At 40.0% G+C, this 22472-nt stretch overlaps 1 protein-coding gene across 1 annotated transcript in view; it reads left to right on the top strand.

The window, feature by feature from the left end:
- The window catches only part of PAPPA (pregnancy-associated plasma protein A, pappalysin 1), a 305562-nt gene that overhangs the window by 138679 nt on the left and 144411 nt on the right, over positions 1–22472 (top strand). The window lies entirely within an intron of this gene.

The raw sequence follows: 22472 nt of genomic DNA, 5'->3' as shown, positions 1-22472 counted from the left end.
AAGGAAGGAAGGAAGGAAGGGAAAAGCCCCCTAATTGCTGGGATTGGGAAATGTGGATTCTAGTGCTGGTCTTCTGGAATTTCTCTCTGTTCCCTTTACCTGCATCTGTCTAGGAAGCCAAGTAGCCCTTCTCTAAAATGAAGCTAGATGGACCCAAGGCTACTGCAGCTCTGCAGTTCCATTCACATTACACTCAAGCTGAAGTCCATAGTAAGGGTGAAGGGACCGGGTTACATGCCAAGTTGGCAGTAAGTCTGGATTCCTATTCTGAAGACTGGCCGCCTCTTGAGAGTGCTTTCTAGGCACCCTGGGGTTCCCAAGATGCTTCCCTGACCTACATTCCTTCTCTGTTGGGGTTTCCCAAGCTCTCCCTTTGAAACAATTTCAGAATATTTTGGTGCAATGTTTTTCCTGTTCAGGCACCTTTTGACTTAACTGTGAGATACTAGCATGATAGGTAATATTTACTATTATATTGGGTAATATTTATTATGGTTTTGGCTACTTCTCATACAAAGGCAGACATTAAATAAATGGTCAATTAATGATGAGTGAATGAACCAATGAATAAACCATGTTGTAGATCAGTATAAAGGCAGAAATTGACAATAAGGTAAATTTTTGTTTGGTATAGTACTTCTTTCTTTTTCTTAAGGGAGTTCTGGTGGCCTAATAGGGAATCGTCCTCATAACCCAAAGATAGCACCGCTCTGGTGGGTCAAATCTCTCAGCTGCTCTGTTGAAGAAAGATGGGCTGACTCTTCTCCTGTGATTTACAGCTTCCAAAAGCCTGCTGAAGGATCGGATATGACACAGTTCTGACTCAACAGCAATTGAGTTTATTTAAATTTATAAGTTCAGGGTTATTTTAAGTTCTGGAACTTATAAGTTAGTTCTCAGAGAATCAAAAGGACAGAAGAGGATCTTACAGCATGAGGATCTTAGAGATGCTTTCTCTCCCTAGAGTCACCAGCTCTCCTAGCTGAAGTACAGGGACTGTACCCTATGATGTAGCTCAGCCTTTCATGTTCAGCAGGCAGTTAGCCCACCTTTTGTAGCCAGCCCTGGTTGAGGTTCTTGAGACAAATCAGACTACATGGAGGTTCAGGCCTCTGGAGGTAGTCCAGTTAATGTCAAAGATGGGCACAAAACCCAAAGGATCCAAAATAATGGAAAGAGGGTTATTATAAAACAAGAACATAGACTAAGAGCCCCTTACTTGATTTAAAGGATCAATGAGAAACTAATCTAAGGTCCAAGGATTTAGCAAGGGAAGATGTGTCTTTCACATGGTGACTGAGGGATAGATAGACAAGGAAATGTGTGATAAAAAATGCATAAAAAAAGCTGAGAAGGGCAGGTCATGTTAGCTGGGTCCAACATGCTATGCTAAAGCATCTGGGCTTCATTCTAAAGTTGGTAAGAAGCCACTGAGTATCTTAAGGGGGAAAATGATCCTGGTTAAATCTGGTTTAGGTGTGAGTGACTGGGTGGATGTGGGGGGACAGCAGAAATAGTAGGGTCAGGTAAGCCAGTGTTGCCAAAAGTGTAGCAGGAGATGATTGTAATGGACTAGGATAATTGACGTGGCCTGGAGAGAATAAGATGTGGCTGAGTGATATTAATGGGATAGGAGTATTTGGTGCCTGACCAGATGGAGGAGGCAGGCAAGTGAGTCATGGAAGATGCCTATGCTGTTGTCATCATTGCAACAGAAAATGAGAGGGGATGGACTTGTTGATTTGTTTGGTTTGGGATGGGAGGGAAAAGTAGGGTGAGTTTAGAAGTGCTTTCCAATTGCCAACATATGAATACATGTTTAACCGTAGTGTGTCTTTCCCCGATAGGAACTCAGGAATGGTTGAGGAATACATACGTGTGTTTGTTTATGTTGTTGTATACTGTCGGTCGGAACAGACCCATAGCAGACTCTCCGGTAGGATTTCAGAGGCAGTTAATTGCACGGGAGGACATTGCACATCCTTCTTGAACCGTGTGCCTTTAAGATTGCAGTGCAGCTTCTTGCCACTAGGCCACCAGAGCCTAGTGTATATGTATAGCAAGTGTGTGTGTGTGTGTGTGTGTGTGTGTGTGTGTGTGTGTGTGTGTGTGTTGGGATCCTCAGAAACCTGTTAGAGGTAGGATCCCAGCGGGACCACCTATTTTCATCATCCAACTGATTCTCAAAGCAAAGTCCAATGTTCTAAAAAGGTCCCCCGGGTGGTCTTAGGGCTAATCTTCCATAGCACTAATACCTATAATGTTACAAGGCACGGGCTTTGTTTTCTACCCAGGATTAATCATTCACTCATGGGCTTTAATACAAGCCAGACACCACCTCACGGTGCCTCATGCAAAGCAATGCCAGTCTCCCCTTCCATTCTAATGCTGGCTTTCACATTCTTGTCGGAGTGGGAAGTAGGGGGGTTTTGCCCCTACTTCAATATCCTGTGAACTGAAAAGCTTGGAAACTTCCGTCCAGTGATGTTGGCTTAAAAATGCCAGGAAAGCTGGACTCTGCCCTTAATTTGCTCTATTACCTGAAGCAAGTTATTTTAGTCCTCTGGACATTAGTCTTCATCTCACAGGGATGTAAAAGTATGTGGTATTTGAAGCTTTCCAGCTCTGATTTCTACATTTCTGTTTCGTTCTTGAGCTAAATTCCTTGTCTACAAACTTGGGGGTGGGGGTGGCGGGGGTGGGGGAGAGAGAGAGAGAATTCAAAGATGCTCACACCTACTACACACCTACTACCTAGGAATTATGCTGAAATATCTGCACACTAGAAAGGAGCAGAAAAGATCATCTAAGCCAGCACCGTCACTTTACAGATGAGAGACTTGAGCCCAGAAAGGGCTTCCCTTTTTCTAAAAAACTTCGCAGTCATTTGTGGTTGGTAGCACAACCAGGAATTGAACCTGAGAATCCCAGTTCCCAGCCCAAGAGCATGATAGTGGACTGAAGTTTGGACCAGACTTCCACACTCAAGTGTGAGCTCGGCCCTCTCTGATGTTGGAGAAGTCTCCCCTCGGTTTCTTGGAGTGAACTCATGGAGGGCTGACATCAGTAACGTCACGGCAGCTGGCGAGGACGAAGGGGGTGGTATAGGAAATGAGAGAACACATTTGGCCAGGCACAGGGCCACGTGACACTCCAAGAACCCTCATTTCAAAACAAACTCAACCTTTCAGGTTCAAGTTCTCCCTCTCAGAAACGTGACTTCCTGCTTCTAAGAAGTAAGGCTTACAAAAGGGCTCAGAAGACTTCGTGGACATCAAATAGCTCTTACAAAATAGCGTTTTGATGAGTTAAGTGTAAATGAATCAGAAACATAAGGATTACATTTTCCCCGAGTGCACATGGGTTTCAAAACTGAGGGGAAATGTAGTTGGCTCGCTGCATGCCTGCTTTCACCGAACCCAGAGCATTCAGGGGAGCGTGGGGCGGGGGTAGAAAAGAAAAGCCCAGCTCCTAAATGGTTTTAGATGTGGTGCCAAATTCTAAAATGCTGTTGGGCTAACCCTCTGCCAGTAATAAAATTGCTGGCCACCCAGAGAGGCCATAGGGAGGAGAAAGGAGATTGCTTTCCCCACCGGCCCCTGGTCCCCAACAACTGGGTTCAGTTAGTGCCGCTCAATCACCAGCTGTCACTGGGTTCCTCCACTCCACTCGCTGGCCCCGGCTTGGCCTCGATTTTCACACTATGCTGCGTAGCTTGTTTACCTCCAACTGTATCTGGTGTTTTGGCTCCCAGAGCCCTTGGCGACTGGTCAGCTTGTCACAAGTCCCTGCCCTGTAATCAAGAGACCTGTCCATCACCAGCAGAATGTTTGGGGAAACTGTCACACAGCGACTTTAGTTGCATTCAGGAAAAACAAGAGTCTCTTGTAGAAATTTTCCTCTCCCCCTACTTTAATGCTATCCAGGTGTGGAGTTCACCCAAACTGGTAAATGTCTTCTCTTCAAACCTCAGCCTGACACACAGACACACACACACACACACACACACACACACACACACAGAGTTAAATCTCAGGACTGCTGTTAACCTTAGTCCAGGATTTGAAGCTCTAGCTCTTTTATAATTTCCACATTGTCCCTCCGTCCTTTCTCTTGTGTTTTATTTCATTGCAACAAGAAAGTAGAAAATCATTTCAATTGGTGGTAAAAGATGATTAAAACAGAATAACAAAGGCCTTGGCTGCAAACTGTTAGTTTTATTAAATTTGCTACTGTGTTTTAAATTGGTACCAGGGTAAACCTTTGGACAATTATATCAAAGGCTGCTGGAATTAATCAGTTCAATGTATACATTTGCTCCTTTCTGGGCATTATATAAAGCGAAGGCAGCATTATTAATAAGAAAAGAATGAGTTTTGTGCTATCTGTGTGAAGGGACTCACCCTAGCCCCATAAGGAAGGGACCCAAATTCCCAGCCAGCCCTTGGGTCCCTCTTGTCTCATTCTTAATTTGTTTTGTCCAGACTACAGGTTGGAGCCTACTGTGGTCACCAGGAAGAATAAGAGGGTGGATATTGCAATACAAAAGGCGATTTTCCCAAACAAAGAGCCTTTCTTGGCAATGGGGCCTCAGTCTCACAGCTTTACTTTAATATGGGACACTTGAAGTGGAAAGTGATTCACTCTACTTAATTCCCTGAGCCTTGAAGGAGGCAGGATGGGTTTTTGGGGGTTCCTGGTCTTCACAAGACATAGATTCTGTTTTAGTATCTCAACAACTGTTGTTGTTGTTGTTATGTGCCGTCGAGTCGCTTGCGACTCATATCAACCCTATATACAACAGCTCTAAACCCTGCTCTCTCCTGTGCCAATCACACTGCCTCTGACACACCCATCCCGATTACCCCAGTCACTGAATCAATCCACCTCATAGACGGTCTTCCCGTCCTGCACTGTCCCTCCACCCTACCAACATGATGTCCCTCTCCAAGGACCTGTCCCTCCTTACAAAATATCCAGAGTATGTCAGACGAAAACCCAGAATTCTTGCTTCCAAGGAGTATCCTGGTTTAATCCTCTCTGGGATGAATCTGTTTGTTTTCTTGGCAGTCCATGGTACATTCAATACTCTTCTCCAGCACCACAGCTCAAAGGCATCAATTCTCCTATCCTCCCTAGTCATTGTCCAACTCTCTGATGCATAACAAGTGATTGCAAAGACCATGGCCTGTATCAGACGCACCTTAGTCTCCAAAGACACACCGTTGCTCTGGAGTACTTCAGAGAGGTCCCTAACAGCAGACTTTCCCATCTCAATATGTTTTTGTATTTCCTGGCTGCTGGTGCCAAGAGTGTTGACCGTGGAGCCAAGCAAACTGAAGCTGTGAACAATCTCAATCTCTTCGCCATCCATCCTGATGCTGCCAATTGGCTCAGTGGTGAGAATCTTTGTTTTCTTGACAGTGAGCCTCAGTCCATACTGAAGGCTGCAGTCCTTGACCCTCTGCAGCAAGTGCATGCGGTCCTCCTCAGTTTCAGCGAGCAAGGTTGTGTCATCTGCATAACACAGATTGTTAATAGATCTTCCACCAATCCTGACGCCACGCTTCTCGTCATAGAGCCCACCCTCTTGGATAATCTGCTCTGCATATAGGTTGAAAAGGTATGGAGATAGGACACATCCCTGGTGTACACCCTTCCCAATTTTGAACCATCTGGCATTACCCTGCTCTGTTCTGACAACTGCCTTTTGGTCCAAATACAGCTTTCACATTAGCACGATTAAATGTTCTGGGATTTCCATTCTTCTCAGAGTCAGCCACAGTTTGTTATGATCCACACAGTCAAATGCCTTTGCATAATCAATGAAACACAGATAGACATTCTTCTGGTATTCTCTGCTTTCAGCTAAGATTCATCTCACATCAGCTACAATATCCCTAGTACCACGACCCCTTCTAAACCATGCCTGGACTTCTGGCAGTTCTCTGCTGATGTACTGTTCCAGTCGTTTTTGGATAATCTTCAGTAGAACCTTGCATTTGAAATCAATGATATTGTTCTGTAGTTTCCACATTCTGTTGGGTCACCCTTCTTTGGAATGGGAATATAGATATCTTCCAGTCAGTTGGCCGAGTGTTTGTTCTCCAGATTTCTTGGCACAACTTGTTGAGCACATCCAGGGCAGCATCTGTTAGCTGAAATACATCAACTAGTATTCCATCTATTCCTGGGGCCTTATTTTTTGCTATTTACTTCAAAACAGCTTGAACTCCTTCCTTCATCACCATAGGCTCTTGCTCAAATGTTATTTCATTAAATTCTTCCGTATCTGCCAATTCCTTTCAATACAATAACTCAGTATATTCCTTCCATCTTCTTTTGATACTTCCTGGATCATTTAATATTCTGCCTAAAGCATCCTTGATTATAGCAACTCGAGGTTTGAATTTGTTCTTCAGTTCCTAGCACATTAAAATTCAAGCTTCTGTAGCTTGGGTAAGTTAGAGAATGGAGGCTTGGACATTCAATGTGTCCAGTCTCTTGTCTTTACAACCTGATTCCCCATTACTGGATAACCCAAACACTGAAACTTGAGATCAGAACCTTCTTCCATCCACTGCACATTCTCAACAGACCCTTATAATGATGTTTGAGCCCTTCCTTTGGCAGACCCTGGAGAGCAGTCTAAGTGAAATGTTCTTTATCTAAAATGATGCATCTATGTCCTGGTTCACACTGTTCCTCCTGTTCAGGTCACTACTCCATATTTATATCTTTAGACTGTTTCACCTGTGTACTGACTCAAATTATTAATTCATTCAACAGATATTGTTGGAAATATATTCTGTGCTGGACGCTATGCTCCGTGTTAGGCACAAATATGTAACAGTGAGAGGTAAATGTATTTTCCCCTTGGAGAAATTAACGTACACCAAAAAAGACAGACATTCAACATCTGATTATAGTAAAATGTGCTTAGCTTTATGCCAAAGCGTGAGATAGTAAGGAAACCTGTAGAAGGAAACCAAGCTAACCACTGTGTCAAAAAACATCCTCCTACACCTTCCTTATCTTTCCAACAACTGCTCGGTTCGTCCTTGACTCTTTGGAATCAAGAACAATGATGGTGTCATCTTTATCTTTGGGTCCCCCAAACTGGCTGGTCTTTACCAGAAAATCCGTGTGTATGTTTTGATTGCATGGGAAGGTGAGAGCCAAAGAGAATTTATTTGTTCAAAGTCACAATACAATTTATGGAGAAATCATAACTACTTTTTCCTGGCACATGGTTCAGCATGGCCCTGCCAGACTGCCTTACAAATTATCCCTTCCCAGTGGCATTCAATGCTCCCTGTCCCAAATCCGTAACAGTCCTCCCTTCCTTGTGATAAAAAAAATAAAGAGATCAAAGAGCCCCATAACCTAAAGCAAAAATCAAGGATTCTATTAAGAATTCTGGGTGGCACTTAGATGAAATTTCAACTAAAGACTTTCTAGTTTTTGCATATAGAAAAAAAGAAAGAAAGAAAACACAACCAACAATAAAATCCCAAGTAACTATAATCTTAATGCTTCCATACCATGCAGTAAAGTCTTTTGAGCAGTCTCAATACAACTCCAGGGTCAATCAGCAACAAAAACCTTTGGTTTAAGTTTTCAGTTCTCTTTGAACATTGTCTATGAAACCATACTGCATGGTGCTAACACTTGGTAGATATTCAGTTTGTGCCTGAATCTTCCATTTAAGGGGGGATATTTGGTCTCTCTAGGATTAAGCATTCCTCTACCACCCTTCTACTGAAACTTTGCATAGAACTACAAGGATCATTTTCCAAAAAGTCATTTCCTCTTTTACCTGCAAACCCAGTTATCTCCTCATCCTCGTGACTTGACTGCTACTTTACTTACCTTCCCTGGGTAAAGCCAGCAACCTCCCCTTCGAGTCTTCTCCTGCTCTCTTCCCCTCAGACTTAGTAAGATATTTTACATTTTAAGCTCCTACACATTTTAGATTCTGTTAGAGCCACTCCTTTTTTTTTTTAAAGGAAGAAGGACTTGTTTATTTAAGAATTTGGAAGATAGAGCCACTCCTTTTTAATCTCTTCTCTTTCTCAGCAACCTGTGAGCATCTTAAAGGCAGAATCCTATTTCCTCTATGCACTCCAAAACTATGGAGAAGCTGAGGGGACTCTAAGAATATTATTTTATGAATGCATGAAACAATAGACTAACCAGAATTAGGGCAAAACTCCCCTCCAAATGTCTAAGTCTCGTATAATGTTTAAATGAATTTTCTTCTCTATACTACTTCTCCATCAAAGATGAAGTGATATAACAGGTTTGTAATCTGTATTTTATGTAAAAGTGTGTATCTGTTAATGTGTAAAAAGATATTTCAATAATGCTGACCAAAATGTTACCAAATGTCCAAAATATCTCTAGCTCAGAATGATAGAATTGAGATTATTTTTATTCTTTTATAGAACTTTCTAATTTGTTGGGGAAAGCATAGATTATCTCTATGTGTAGAATAAAATAAAGTGGTACGAATAATACACTATTTCTTCCACATAAAGTAGAAAGTGGCAGCCTTCACTCATAGATTGGTTAGAGCTAAGACTGTTTTTATCTACATTTCTACCTATTGGTTTAATCTGAGTTACAGTTCCGTGAAACACTGTAAAACCACTAGGAAGAGTTTGCTTTCTTTTTGAATAGTTTACTTTGTGTTTTCCATTAGTTCATGGCTTCAAATTATGTATGTATCCAAGGAGTGAGCTCAATGTCATAGAAAAGCTAAAGATTCTAGAGGCAAAGAACCATGGTTTAGACTCTGCTTTATAGTTGTTATGGAATTCTAGTGGCATAGTTCCTAGAGAGCGGCATTGCTAACCAAAAGGCTGTATCTCTGACAGTTCGAATCCACCAGCTGTTCCTTTGGAGAAAGATGGCAGTCTCCTATTAATTTTTTCAGCCTCAGAAACTAGATGGAAAGTCACTAGGAGTCAAAACCAACTCAATAACTGAGTTTTGAGTTTTATAATTTTCTTGATTTGGGGCCAATCACTGAAACAGACTAAGCCTCAGCTTCTGCAGATAAAAATGGAAACAACTTCTGCCTTTGTATTGGGTTTGTATTAAGACGTGTGGTTTTTTGTTGTTGTATGCCTTTGAGTTGGAATCAACCTATAGCTGACCCTCTAGTGGGTTTTCAGAGGCAGTTAATCACCCATCCTTCTCCCACAGAGCTGCTGGTGGATTCAAGCTGCATGCCTTTGGGATTGCAGCACAGCTGTGAGCTTGACAATCTGAAAACATTTCCAATACGAACATTCTGTTGATTGTTATTGTTTACCACCAGGTCCGCACTGACGCAGAGCAGACCCTCCTGTGAATTTTCAGAGTCAGTTTAATCTCATGGGAGGAGACTGCCCATCCTTCTCCCATGGAGCAGCTGGTAGATGCACACATTCTGGGAGAAATAAAAACTAATACAGTTAGCACTTAAAATTCCCTACCAAGATTCCTAAAGGCATATGTATACTTATTGAAAAAGAATGTTGTGGGGAGATAGAACTATAGATGAAAAATTAAAATAACAATCTTAGCAAGATTACAATAAAGATTTCTTTGCCTAGTCTCTGAGTGAAATTTTACAACTACTGTCTTATATATAACATATATGTAAATCTGTATGTATGTATGTATGTATGTATGGCAAATGGCGAGAAGTCCAGGAAAGGGGGAAGGCATAGATTGACCACGTGGCGTATGATTCCCATAGATTAAAACCCACAGAACATAGGCCTGCATGCCAACATTAAAAACACAAAAAAGTGAATAAGAACATAAGTCAGCAAACAACAGCAAACCTTTTTTATTACATTTGATAGCAAGTATGCATGTTAATATTTTGGGTTATACAAGTAAAAGAAATGAAGAAGAAAACATAGCCTCTAAAGAGTAGATGGGGGAAAGAAGGGATAAAATGTTTATATAAAAAATGTCAGATAACTAAAAATGAAGTCAAGAAAGGAGGAAAAAGTAAAGCAGTGAAAAATGTGATAAATGGTAAGTACGAGAAGACGAAAGAAATAAATTCAACATGGTAATTATTACCCTGATCAAATTAAAGTCACCTGTATAAAAGCATATGAACTCAGATTGGACTAAATGAATGAAAAGTTTACAGAAAGGTGCTTTGCAGTTGTTGTTTTTCAAGCATTGTAAATGTTTACAAAACAAATACTGGCCAAAATGATATTATTACTAGATAAGGTATATTATTATTTACTTGTTATATGTCAGAGAGCTGGACAGTGATAAAAAATGACAGAATTGATGCCTTTGAATTATGGTGCTGGAGAAGATTATTGAACATAATACCATGGACTGCAAAGAGAACAAACTGGTTGTCCTGAAGAGAATGATATCAAAGCTGCTCCTTGGAGGCCAGGATTTTGAAGCCTGCTTCGCATACTTTGGGCATGTTGCCAGAAGGGACAAGTCCTTGGAGAAAGACATCATGCTTGGAAGGGTAGACAGTACAGGAGAAGACGACCCTGGATGAAATGGATTGGCATAGTAACTGGGGTAATGAGGGTAGATGTGTAACAGAGACAATGAGATTGACTTGGGATAGGGCAGAATCCAGAGCTGTTGTGCTTAGGGTCACTATGAATCGTAGTTGACTTGATGACATATAACAAACAACAACAGCTAGATAAAGGAATAATTAAGACAAAATATATTAAGACAAGTAAATATAAATAATATAAAAATAAATATATTAAGATAAATAAGCAATTTTATTATTTACTTAGTCATTCAATATCTTTTTATAAACCAAATAATTTGGTCTTTTTATATGGAATTCAAACATTGAGTCTTACCAGAAAGAGAGAGATATATCTATAATGATGTTATAATACTTTACCATACATTTCTCAGCAACTGAAAGAGCAAGCACCAAAAAAATGTCATGACACACGTTTCAGAAAACAAACATTTATCTTATCCATGTTAGAGATCACACAACAAATCATAACAAATAATCAGAATCATGTAGAACATTGTTTTAAATCTAGAATGCAGCACATAAATCAGTGAAGTTTTGGAGTTTTAACTTTGGAGTGAAGAAAACATTTACTGACTAAAATATAAAACATACAGATCGTAAAAATAAAAGGCTAACTTTGTAAACCAGTATAAAACATTTTTTTAAAAGCCTACTGTTTTTCCTTAATGAAACAGTATAAATATGTTGTTGTTGTTATGTGCCGTCGAGTCACTTGCGACTCATAGGGACCCTATGTACAACAGCGCTAAACCCTGCTCTATCCTGTGCCAATTGCTCTGTCTCTGACACACCCATCCTGATTATCCCAGTCACTGAATCAATCCACCTCATAGAGGGCCTTCCCCTCCTGCGCTGTCCCTCCACCCTCCCAAGCATGATGTCCCTCTCCAAGGACCGGTCCCCTCCTTACAACATGTCCAAAGTATGTCAGAATACTTGCCTCCAAGGAGCAGCCCAGTTTAACCCTCTCCAGGTTGAATCTGTTTGTTTTCATAGCAGTCCATGGTACCCTCAATACTCTTCTCCAGCACCACTGTGTAAATATAGTGTTAAAAAAAAAGAAAAATAAAAAGCACCCTAGGATCCCTGACTTTAAAATGGCATTTGTTAAAAAAAGGGGGGGGGGGAAAGAGTTGCGCTGCCAACCCAAAGGTACATCGTTTGTACCCACCAGCTGCTCCACAGGAGAAATATGGATACATGCCATTTATAGCCTTTTAAAACCTACTGAAGGGTCAGTTATGACTTGGTTTCAATTCAGTGACACATAAAAGTAACAACAACAAATATATGTGAAGTCAATTTCCTACTTACAGGAAATTGTTAAAAAAATGGCATTTGTAGTATCTTTCATTACAAAGAATTAGCACACCGTTTATGTGAATATATTGACATATCAGTGAAAAAAAAAAGAACCCAGATTAAAATAGAAAAGGTTTGTTTTTTGGGTTTTTTTTTTAAGAAGAAATCCACGTGTGTAGAAACCTAAGAAATCAAATATGTATATACACACACGCATACACACACACACACACACACACACACACACACACACACACACTCTGGCTTGTTGGTAATTAGGGTGAACCAAAGTAAAATAATAATTAAATATCTTTCAATGCTCATCAGATTGGCACATAAATAAATGTTTGTTGTTCTCAAATTTTGGCAAGAACTTGGGCAATGCTAAGTATGTTAGTAGGCATGTTAATTGGCACAACAAATTTGGGGAACAATTTGGCAATATCAAATAAAGTAGCAATTACTCTAAATCAGACAATACCACTTTTGATATATTTTCTTGAGGAAAGTCTCGCTGCTGTTGTGTAACAGTTTAACCATAAGTATCTCAACATTGTTGAAAATAATAAAATAAAAATTTAATCATACTAATGGAAACTTGGAGCTCTGGTGGCCTAGGGGATAAAGAGCTTCACTGCCAACCCAAAGGCACACAGTTTGAATCCACCAACTGGACTCTCTCCTCCTCTGCAATTTATAGCCTCTGAAAACTCACTGGAGGGTCAGTTATGAGTCGGTTCTGAATTGACAGCATGTAATGACAATAGAAACCATGTAGTTATTAATCAAAAAGAATGTCCAGTTGAAGTGATATATATTCATAGAATATAAAACTATGTGAGAGAAGAGAAATGAGCTACATTGGTGTGTGTCAACCTGTGTTATCTTGGAAAAACAGCTGAGCAGAAACTGAATTACAGTAAGCATAATATATATCTATGGAATTTCAAATATGAAAAATAATGCATTTGCACAAAAAGCATAAAGGTATGCTTGGGAGAGGAGAATGGGACACAGGTAGATACTCAGGTAGCTTTAAACAGAATCCGTAGTTTCATTTATTTCACACCAAAAATTAAAATATAAAGGTAATATAATAAAATATTATAATTTAACTGTGGCCATTTGTTAGAGTTCTCTGTACTTTTCTATGTGATAAAATATTTTCTAGTTAAAATTGTAATAACTATATGCACGAAGTCTCTTGGCACTTCACCTCCAGCTCAGTAAGTGATTGTTTTTTTCCCCTTCCCACTTCTTGGCTGGAGCCGATACACCAAGTGCCCAGGCATTACCCCCTGATTCTGAGCCCAAGACTGGACTAGAAGAGTTGGCTTTTCCTGGGCCAGAGGCATCCTAGGTGGTCCTACCACAACGTCTTCCAGCTCAGACAGTCTGGGTGGTAGGTCCTGACCTACACCCATTCTTAGTGCAAAATTGTAGCTGCTAAGGCAGCTTCTAGCCTCTGGAAATACTCAAGACAGACAGATAGAAAGCTACATTCCTCGCTACTTTGGAACTATGATTTGCAGAGCTGATCATCACATCTTTCCTGGATTCCCATTTCATAAGGAAGACTCAGAGAGCAAATGGCTTGTCCATAATTAGTAAGTCAATGAACGTATTTAAAACAAGTTTTATTTCCTGACTTCTTGATCTTTCCAGTTGGACTTTGCGTACAGTCTCTACTTAATTTAAAAGCTCTTTTGACTTCTCTGCTGTCTTTATCAGTTCACATCAGGTGCTTCCACCTTTGGAAAACACTTGACTTGGGAATAAAGTTAGACCTGGGTGAAACTCATCCTCTATGACCAAAACCAGTGCTGTAGGTAGAGAATTTAGCTTTCCTAAATTCTAATTTTGTTGTCTGAAAAGAGGATAATACAAAACAACTATGAGATATGATCTAACCCCAGTAACAATAGCAGAATTCAACAGAGCAGCAAACAACAAATGCTGGCAAAGTTGTGGAGAAACTGGAACCCTTATTCACTGTTGGTGGAAGTGTAAAATGGTGCAACCACGATGGAAGGCATTATGCACTTTCTCAAAAAGCTGGAAATAGAAATATCTTTTGACCCAGAAATTCCACTACTGAGAATATACCCTAAAGAAACCAGAACACTTAAAACAAACAAAGAAAAACAAACCCAGAACTGTCACCCAAGCACAACCATGTTTATCACTGCTTTGTTTATAATAGCAAAGAGTTGGAATCAACCCAACTGCCCATCAACAAATGAATGGCTAGAGAAGCAGTTGTATATTCACATAATGGAATATTATGCAGTAGAAAAACAGGGAACTAATGAAATACTATATAAAATGGGTGACCCTATGCTGAGTGAAATATCTTGGTCACAAAAGGACAAATACTGCATAATGCTGCAGGACTGACATGGGGGTTGGGGGAAAAACTAAGAAAAAAGGGGATAAATAGTGCACATGGCATGGAAACAGATGAGAGAGAATTGTACAAAAGGAATATATGATTAGTATTACTGGCATGACATAAGTCCAGAATAAGAGCTGCATGATAAAGTGGACTGGGGGTGGGGGAGGGTTTGTATAACAATTAAAGAGTATTTTTTCAAAGAGAAAAGTGAACTGTGAGTGAATTGAGGCAGGGAGAAAAATGTGCAACAATAAATGAATGGAAATCCAAGTTCTCTATAAACTTTCATTAAAATCTCAATTTAAAAAAGGAATGGATAATAAGTAGTTTTTAAAAACCTGGTGTTTTGTTTAGATGAGATGATAGATACAAGGCACTAGACATAGTTTCTGGTATACTTAAAAATAACAAGATCAAAATAGAAATTATGATAGCTGTGAGAAGTTGCTCATCTTTCTCTCTTAGTTCAAGCCAACGGATCTCTATTCATTAGGCCAATAGAGATTACGTTAGTTAATTTAGAGTTATGGTTACTCGAGGAGATAGGACTTCAATAAGATATGACATATTTAGTCATACAATGTGTTTGGTCTGATAAGGCCTGATGATAATCATTGTATTATGAAGAAAAGAAAATATCAGTAGGAAAGAAAAGACTCATTGAGGAGTCCCTTGAGGGAGTAAAATGTGATCTTTACATAGTGTATATTGAAGGTCTTGACCCTTTTTAATTAATATGTTTTTTATATTTTTTGTATTTATCTACAAGTGGGTATAGGCAATAATCACACGCCCTAATGCTGCTGGCGTAGAGGGTAAGAAGCTATGCTGCAATTCTGAAGGCACAAATCAGCCAGCTTCTCTGCCAGAGAAGGATGGGCAGTCTCCTCCCATGGGATTAATTGATTCTGAAAACCCATTGGAGAGTCAGCTATGGGTCAGTTCTGACTCAACAGCACAAAACAGCAACAACAAATGAAAAGATAGGAAAACTCAGTTAAAAAAGTAAAGTGACTTGCCTACAGATAGGTTTTAATTGACCTATTAGGATATAAACTTAATATCTATACTTTAAGAAATTAGTATGATACCTAAAAACTAAGTAACACTTCATTTAGCCTCCTTATTTGTATGTTTGTATCATTTGAAGCTCAACATCAAGAAAACAAAGATTCTCACCACAGGGCCAGCAAATGGTTAATAGCTTTAGTTTGCTTAGCTTCACAATCAACACTCTCAGTACCAGCAGCCAGGAGATCAAAGGATGAATTGCACTTGGGAAAGTTTGCTGTCAGATACCTCTCCAGAGTACTGAAGAACAAAGATGTCAGTCTGGAAACTAAGGTGCATCAGATCCAGGCCATGGTCTTCACAGTTACTTACTATGTGTCAGAGAGCTGGACAGTGACTGCAGATGATAGAAGGAGAATTGATGCCTTTGAGCTGTGGTGCTGGAGAAAAGTATTTAATATACCATGGACAGCTAGGAGAACAAACAGATTTGACCTGTAGAGGGTGAAACCAGGCTGCTCCTTGGAGGCAAGAATTCTGAAGCTTTGCCTGACATACTTTGGACATGTTACATGGAGGGACCAGGCCTTGGACAGGAATATCCTTGGAAACCCTACAGGGCAGCTAGACTCTATCTTGCATAGTTGTTCGTTTTGAAATCAACTTGCCAGCAGAGGCAATGGGATGACTGCATTTCAGCGTAAAATTGTTCCCTAGACCTGATAGACATTTACCAACAGTGTGAAATTTCTGAAAGGAACACAGAAATCTATACATTTGAAATGCTAACATTGTTGTTCCTAATTTTCAAAAATAACAGACCTGAGATAGATGTAATAGGAGACTTTTTGTGAGCAATGGTCACTAAATATTGAAAAAACTTAAAAGAAAGTATTCAAGAGATGCACAAAACAACCCTCCCAGATGAGCCAAGTAATCCTGTCACATTTACGTCCTGAAATTTAAATTTTAATAGGTAGTAATGTAAAATTAATCTGGTCTGTGAGGATCTCAAGATATTCTGATGGTGTTGGCAACATTGAAAAGGGAAGATCCGAGAGCGGGAGGAAGAGCAGAGCTGGCACCCGCCTTGCAGGATGAGATGGTGGTAGCATTGGGGATGCGGAGGGTAACCCGGGAACGTTAGTGGAAGAACTTGACAGGCCATAGGTCTGCCCGAATGTGGGAGGTACAGCCAAGGAAAGAAAATGAAAAAGAAAAACTTTCCAGATGGTTTTAGGAGCAGCTGAAAGCAACGCCTTAACATAAACGTCCTACTTTTAGACCAACCATGAAATAGGTCCTAACCTTTGGCGAAATATTCACAGAACCATCATCTCGTCCTCCTGGAAGAACTCTGCTCAATATTTAGTATTAGCTTTGACTTTAACCTAGTGAAAATGGAGTTACATCACAGGAATTCTTTTTCTGTTTGTTTAGTTTTGCAATTTTTTTTAATTTAAAATAAAATTTTTCTTTTATACTGGCTTACTTACAAAGTTTGTATACATTGTTTTTCACATGGGATCTTTCCCATTTCCTTTACCCATCCCTCCTTCCATCCATTAAATCATGACTTTGTGATTAACCCCCCCACCCCACCCACCCATCCTCACCCTTCTGCTCCCACCCTTGGACCCTCATGCACTTTCTACAATAATGATCTCATTTGTCCTTTAGGGGACTGAATTAGTTCACTTAGACATAATGCTGTCTAGTCCCTCCACAGTTTAGGTAGTGATTTACAAAATCGTTGCTCCTGTATGCTGTGTAATATTCCATTGTGTGAGTGTACCATAATTTCTCAATCCATTTTATTATGGTTGGTCATTTGGGTTGTTTCCACGCTCTTGCAATGATGAATAACACTGCTATGAACATTGGTGTATAAGTCTCCATGTATGTCTCAGTTCTCATTTTCTCAGGGTATATTCCAAGCAGTGGAATAACTGGGTCATATGAAATTTTTCTGTTCAGCTTTTTGCGGAAACTCCAAACTGCCTTCCAGAGTGGTTGTACTATTTAAAAATCCCAACAACAATGTATAAGAGTTCTTATCTTGCCACATCCTCTCCAACATTTATTACTTGCTGTCCTGTTAAACTTTGTCACTGCTACTGGAGATGGTGTCTCACTGTGATTTTTTTTATTTTGCATTTCTCTTATTGCCAGTGATTTTGAACATTTATTCATGTGTCTGTTGGCCATTTGAATATCTTCCTCTTTGAAGAGTCTTTTTGTGTCTTTTGCCCATTTTGTAATTGTATTATCAGAGTTTTTCATATGGAGGCCCTGTAGAATTCTGTAAATTTTTTGAGACCTTTGTTTGAAATGGTATTGCCAAATGTTCTTTCCAGTCAGTAGATTTTCCTTTCACTCTGTTGGGAAAAGCTTTTGATGTGCACAGAGATTTAATCTTTAGAAGGTCCCATTCATCAATTTTATCTTCTCCAGATTAACCATTTCTAGCTATATTTGGCAATCTCTTTATACCATAGACTAGGCCTTCTAAGTTTGATCCCAGTTTTTCTCTTATGAACTTTATGGTTTTAGGCTTTACTCCCAGGTCTCTGATCCACCTTGAGTTGATTTTTGTGCATGGTGTGAGATGTGGATCCTGTTTCAGCTTTCTGCAGGTAGCAGTCCAGTTTTGCCAGCACCATTTATTGAGAGGCTATCATTTCCCCATTTGATAGGTTTTATTTCCTTGTCAAATATCAGTTGACCATAGATAGCTGGGTCCATTTCTGGGTTCTCAATCTTGTTTCATTGGTCTATGCGCCTGTCATTGTACCAGTACCATGCTGTTTTGGTTACTACTGCTGTGCACTAGGTTTTGAGGTTAGGAAGGAAGACCCTTGCCTCCCACTTAATTTTTTTTTCAGAAGTGTTTTGCTTATTCAGGGTCTCTTTCTTCTCCAAATATACTTGAAAATTTCTCTTTCAATCTCCTGAAAAATGAATTTGGTATCTGGATTGAGAGTACATTAAACACGTAGGTTACTTTTGGCAGGATTGTCATTTTCACAATATTGAGTCTTCCTACCCATGAAAATGGCACTTTCCCCCCACCACTTATTTAGATCTTTCATTGTGCAGAAATGTTCTGTAGTTTTCCTTGTATCTTGTGTCTCTGGTTAGGTTCACTCCCAAGTGTCTAAATTTGTGATTAACTATTATAAATGATATTACTTTCTTAGTTTCCTTCTCTGAGTTCTCTTTGTTGCTGTAGAGGAATCCCACTGATTTTTTGCTATTGATCTTATATCCTATCACTCTACTGAGTTGCTTTACTAGCTCTACCAGTTGTTTTGTTGAATCCTTGGGAAGCAAGTGACTTTGAGCCTCTGTTTTCCTATCTGAAAGCTTGAGAGAGAAGTTCCCTCTACACAGAGCTATTTTCAGATAATGCTCCTGAGTTCTGAACAAAAAGTTCCAAGAAGAAAACTAGGCTCTCACTGCCAATCACATGTGGTCCTAATGATCTGAAGGAAGACTAGTGTGCAGAATTTCCTGGGAGCTAGATTGTGTCCTGGGTAAAGACAAATGTTCTGGAATCCAAAATATCCCTGAGTTGCAATGAGGTAGAAAAGAGGCTCTTCATCAAGTCATGACACATATGATGGAGGTGGTTATCCCGTTCTAATGCATTGATTTCACTAAGGTTGCATCTATCACTCTTCCTCTGTTGTTACAAAGAAGATAGCCTAACTCCAGTGAATGAGATTATTGCTAATTAAGTATTAATAATAATCCCTGTCTGCCTGCCCACTGCTCTCCAGTCAGTTCTGATCCATTGGATTTCCCATCTTCCTCCTGTTGAGTGGTGATGGATTCCCACTGTTGGTCCTTTATTTAGCAGCCCACTCCTTGATATGCTGCCATGGCTAATGTTTACCAACTGCTTATCACAGGATAGGCAAATAAATATACATTTTCTCCTATCAGTCTGCCAGAAAACACTGGGAGGCCACATTCATGACTGACCTGAAACAGGTTCGGCAGGGTAAATACCTGCCCATGAATTTACATCCAGAAACAACAAAGCTAAACTGAAACATATATTTTCTTGGTTGGTATTTCTTGAGAAGGAGGAGGAGAGAGAGAGAGGAAGGAGGAAGGAAAACAGAGTGGAGGGAGGAGAACAGCGTTCACAAATATTAACTGAGTATCCTAAATATTATTAGCCATAAATTATTTGTAACAAGCCATAAATGAAATAAAAACACAACGTTGAGAAATTATACTCCACAGAGGTGACCCCCATGTTTAAGATGGCCCCAGTGATCTAGAAGGTGGTCTAAAGTAAGTTTCACATTTTATTATATAGCCTGACTGATCATATCTGTTTAAAGTAAGTTGACATATTTTAGAGCAAAATGAATGTATCGTACATTGACTGTGTCGTACATACCTGTATCTTCATAGACTCTCTTGAGAAAACCATATCCCACCTGAAATATTGTCCTTTTAGAAGTACCACGAGAAGTGTACATTTATTGTTAGTCAAGACTTGGATGAAATAATAAAAAACCTAAGCAAAAAGGGAGGATGTTATAAACAAACTGGCATTCTAGAAGTTTACAGTGTAATAATTATTCATACCTGCAATATCTTAAGATTTTTTGCATTATTCACCTACTTAGTCTTCATTAGCAGAGAACTTAAAGAGATCCCCAGGGACTTCTGGTCTACCTACAAAATTACAGGCTGCTCCAGCACTGTTAAAACAAACTCCCTTTGGGGTGATAACCTCAACATTCTCGGGAAGGCTGTGTTCCTCACTGGAATCCTTTAGTGCTCATAAACTCCATCTCATTGTCGTGGTGAGAGCCAGGAGACAGTCTCTGTCCATCGCCCCTACACCTGTTCTCTTGTGGGTCTTATGCAAGCAGCCTCCACACTCATAGCAGCTGAAATAACAGATGGGCAAGAGGACTTGAGACTCTGTTTTTTTTACATCATCCTTTTGTTTATGAAATCCCCCCAACTTTGGAATTTGATAGGAATTCTCTTATCATTTTGTTGGGTTTTTTCCCCTTATGAGTTTTTTATGATTATAAAAAAATAAAATAGGACTAATGTCTTTCTTTGAAAGTGGAAAAAGAGGGTTAATGATTTGGCCACATGGAACAGACATAAACATAAATTTCCCTTGAAGGACAATCGGCTGTAGCCAGGTTTGCTTGGAGGCAGGATGAAGTCAAGCAGTAGCTAGAAGAGCTACCCAAGGGGAAAAGAGCCCCAATGGTGGAGTGTGTTAAAGTGTTGAGCTACTAACCAAAATGTCAGTGGTTCGAATCCAGCAGCTTCATAAGAGGTGAGGCATTCTATTCCCATAAAGGTAAATAGCCTCAGAAATCGATTGGAGAATCCCTACGAATTGTAAACATTTGTTAATGGATTTGGGAGTTAGCTAAGGGCAAGAGAGTAACTCAAATTAAGGCTGGGAATTAGGAAGTCACATAGGCATTATTTTAAAAAAGGTCTTGTGTATAAAAGAGAAATCAATACAATCTACGTAAAATGGGAATCTGGCTGGAACCAACCAATAGACTTGCAATTCTAAGACAGGACACTGCTTTGCAAGAGAAAATGTTATCCAGACTGATGTCTGAAATAAGAAATGTGTTTAGTTGCTATCAAGTTGAATCTGACTTGTATCCACCTGACATGTGACCTTTCAGAAATGAGGTTATTGATGTTGTTGTGTACCACTAAGTCAGAAGTGACCCACAGTTGATCCTCCGGGGAGTTTTCAGAGGCAGTAATTGCAGGAGAGGAGATTGCCCATCCTTCCCCTGCAGAGCAGCTGGTGAGTTCGAGTGCAGTACAGATTCTTACTACTAGGCCACCAGAGCTCCCTGGGGTAGAATGGTGTGTATTGTTTAATAGTAAAGGATTACAAACAAATTGCTTAACCCTCCCATGCACCTGCTGAACATCTTCAAAATTAATATGAAAAATACTAGTATCTATCTATTTGGCGATACTTTTATGTGCAAAGTGAAAAAGTTCATATGAAGTCCTTAGCCTCACATACATTGTACATACAACTAATAGATGTTATTATTATTGGGATGCTCTAGTGGTGCTGTTATTAAGGCGTTTGGCTACTAATTCAAAGGTGTTTTGAACCCACCAGATGTTTGGCAATGAAAGATGGGAACTCACCATCTATAAAGACGAAAGACATCAGAAACTCTCCAGGGCACTTCTGCTGTGTCCTGAAGCATGGCTGTGATTTGGAATCAACTAACTGGCAGTGGATTTGGTTCAATTTAGGGAGCTCTGTACCCTCATCTGAAGGGAGTTGCACTGCTCACCCAAAGCCCATCCTTCTCTGGCTCCACAGGAGAAATACAGGCAGTCTCCTTCCATGTGAGCTACAGTTTCACAAACTCACCAAAGTGTGAGCCCTGAGTCAGTTCTGACACTACAGCAGTGAGTGAGTTGGTGCAAGTGGTAGGAGCTGGAGGAAGGTAACTGTCTGTACAGAGTAGGGAAGAGGCTTGCTGACGTGGAATGTGTTTCCTTCTCAGATCTTAAAATGAAAGGAAAAGATGTGATAAAGCCCGGAGTCCGATGTGGTGTTTTCTCCCAAAATGCTACCTATGAGCCACATACCATCTGACATTACCTATTAAAAGCTATTGCATGGGTTAAATTAAGAAGAATGTGTTGTTGATATTGTTGTTGTTATGTGCGTTGAGTCGCTTGTGACTCATAGCGACCCTATGTACAACAGCCCTAAACTTTGCTCTGTCCTGTGCCAACCACACTGTCTCTGACATTCCCATCTCTATTACCCCAGTCACTGAATCAATCCACCTCATAGAGGGCCTTTCCCTCCTGCACTGTCCTTCCACCCTCCCAAGCATGATGTCCTTCTCCAAGGACCGGTCCCTCCTTACAGCATGTCCAAAGTACCGTTAAATGGACTCCAACACATAAGAGAGCCCAATACGTACATAGATTAAAAACTTGTCTGATTCTGTGTGATCCTCACAATCTGGCAATGTGCTTACTTAGCAATTAATACTAGTCTTGACTGTATACTTTTCAAGTGGTAGGTACGTCATACTTAGAAGAGTACCTTCTCCATACAAGATCATGATGATTGTTGGACAACTAGTTGCTTATGGGATTTCAAAATGGAGCACAACTGATAGAATATACCCAAGGGGACTAATTCTTCACCATCACTCCTCTAATTCTCCT

The sequence above is a fragment of the Elephantulus edwardii genome, unplaced genomic scaffold (assembly GCF_000299155.1).
Source record: "Elephantulus edwardii isolate Elephantulus edwardi_28Jun2011 unplaced genomic scaffold, EleEdw1.0 scaffold00092, whole genome shotgun sequence".
NCBI classification, from domain to species: Eukaryota; Metazoa; Chordata; class Mammalia; order Macroscelidea; family Macroscelididae; genus Elephantulus; species Elephantulus edwardii.
This window is presented reverse-complemented; position numbering and strand designations above follow the sequence as displayed.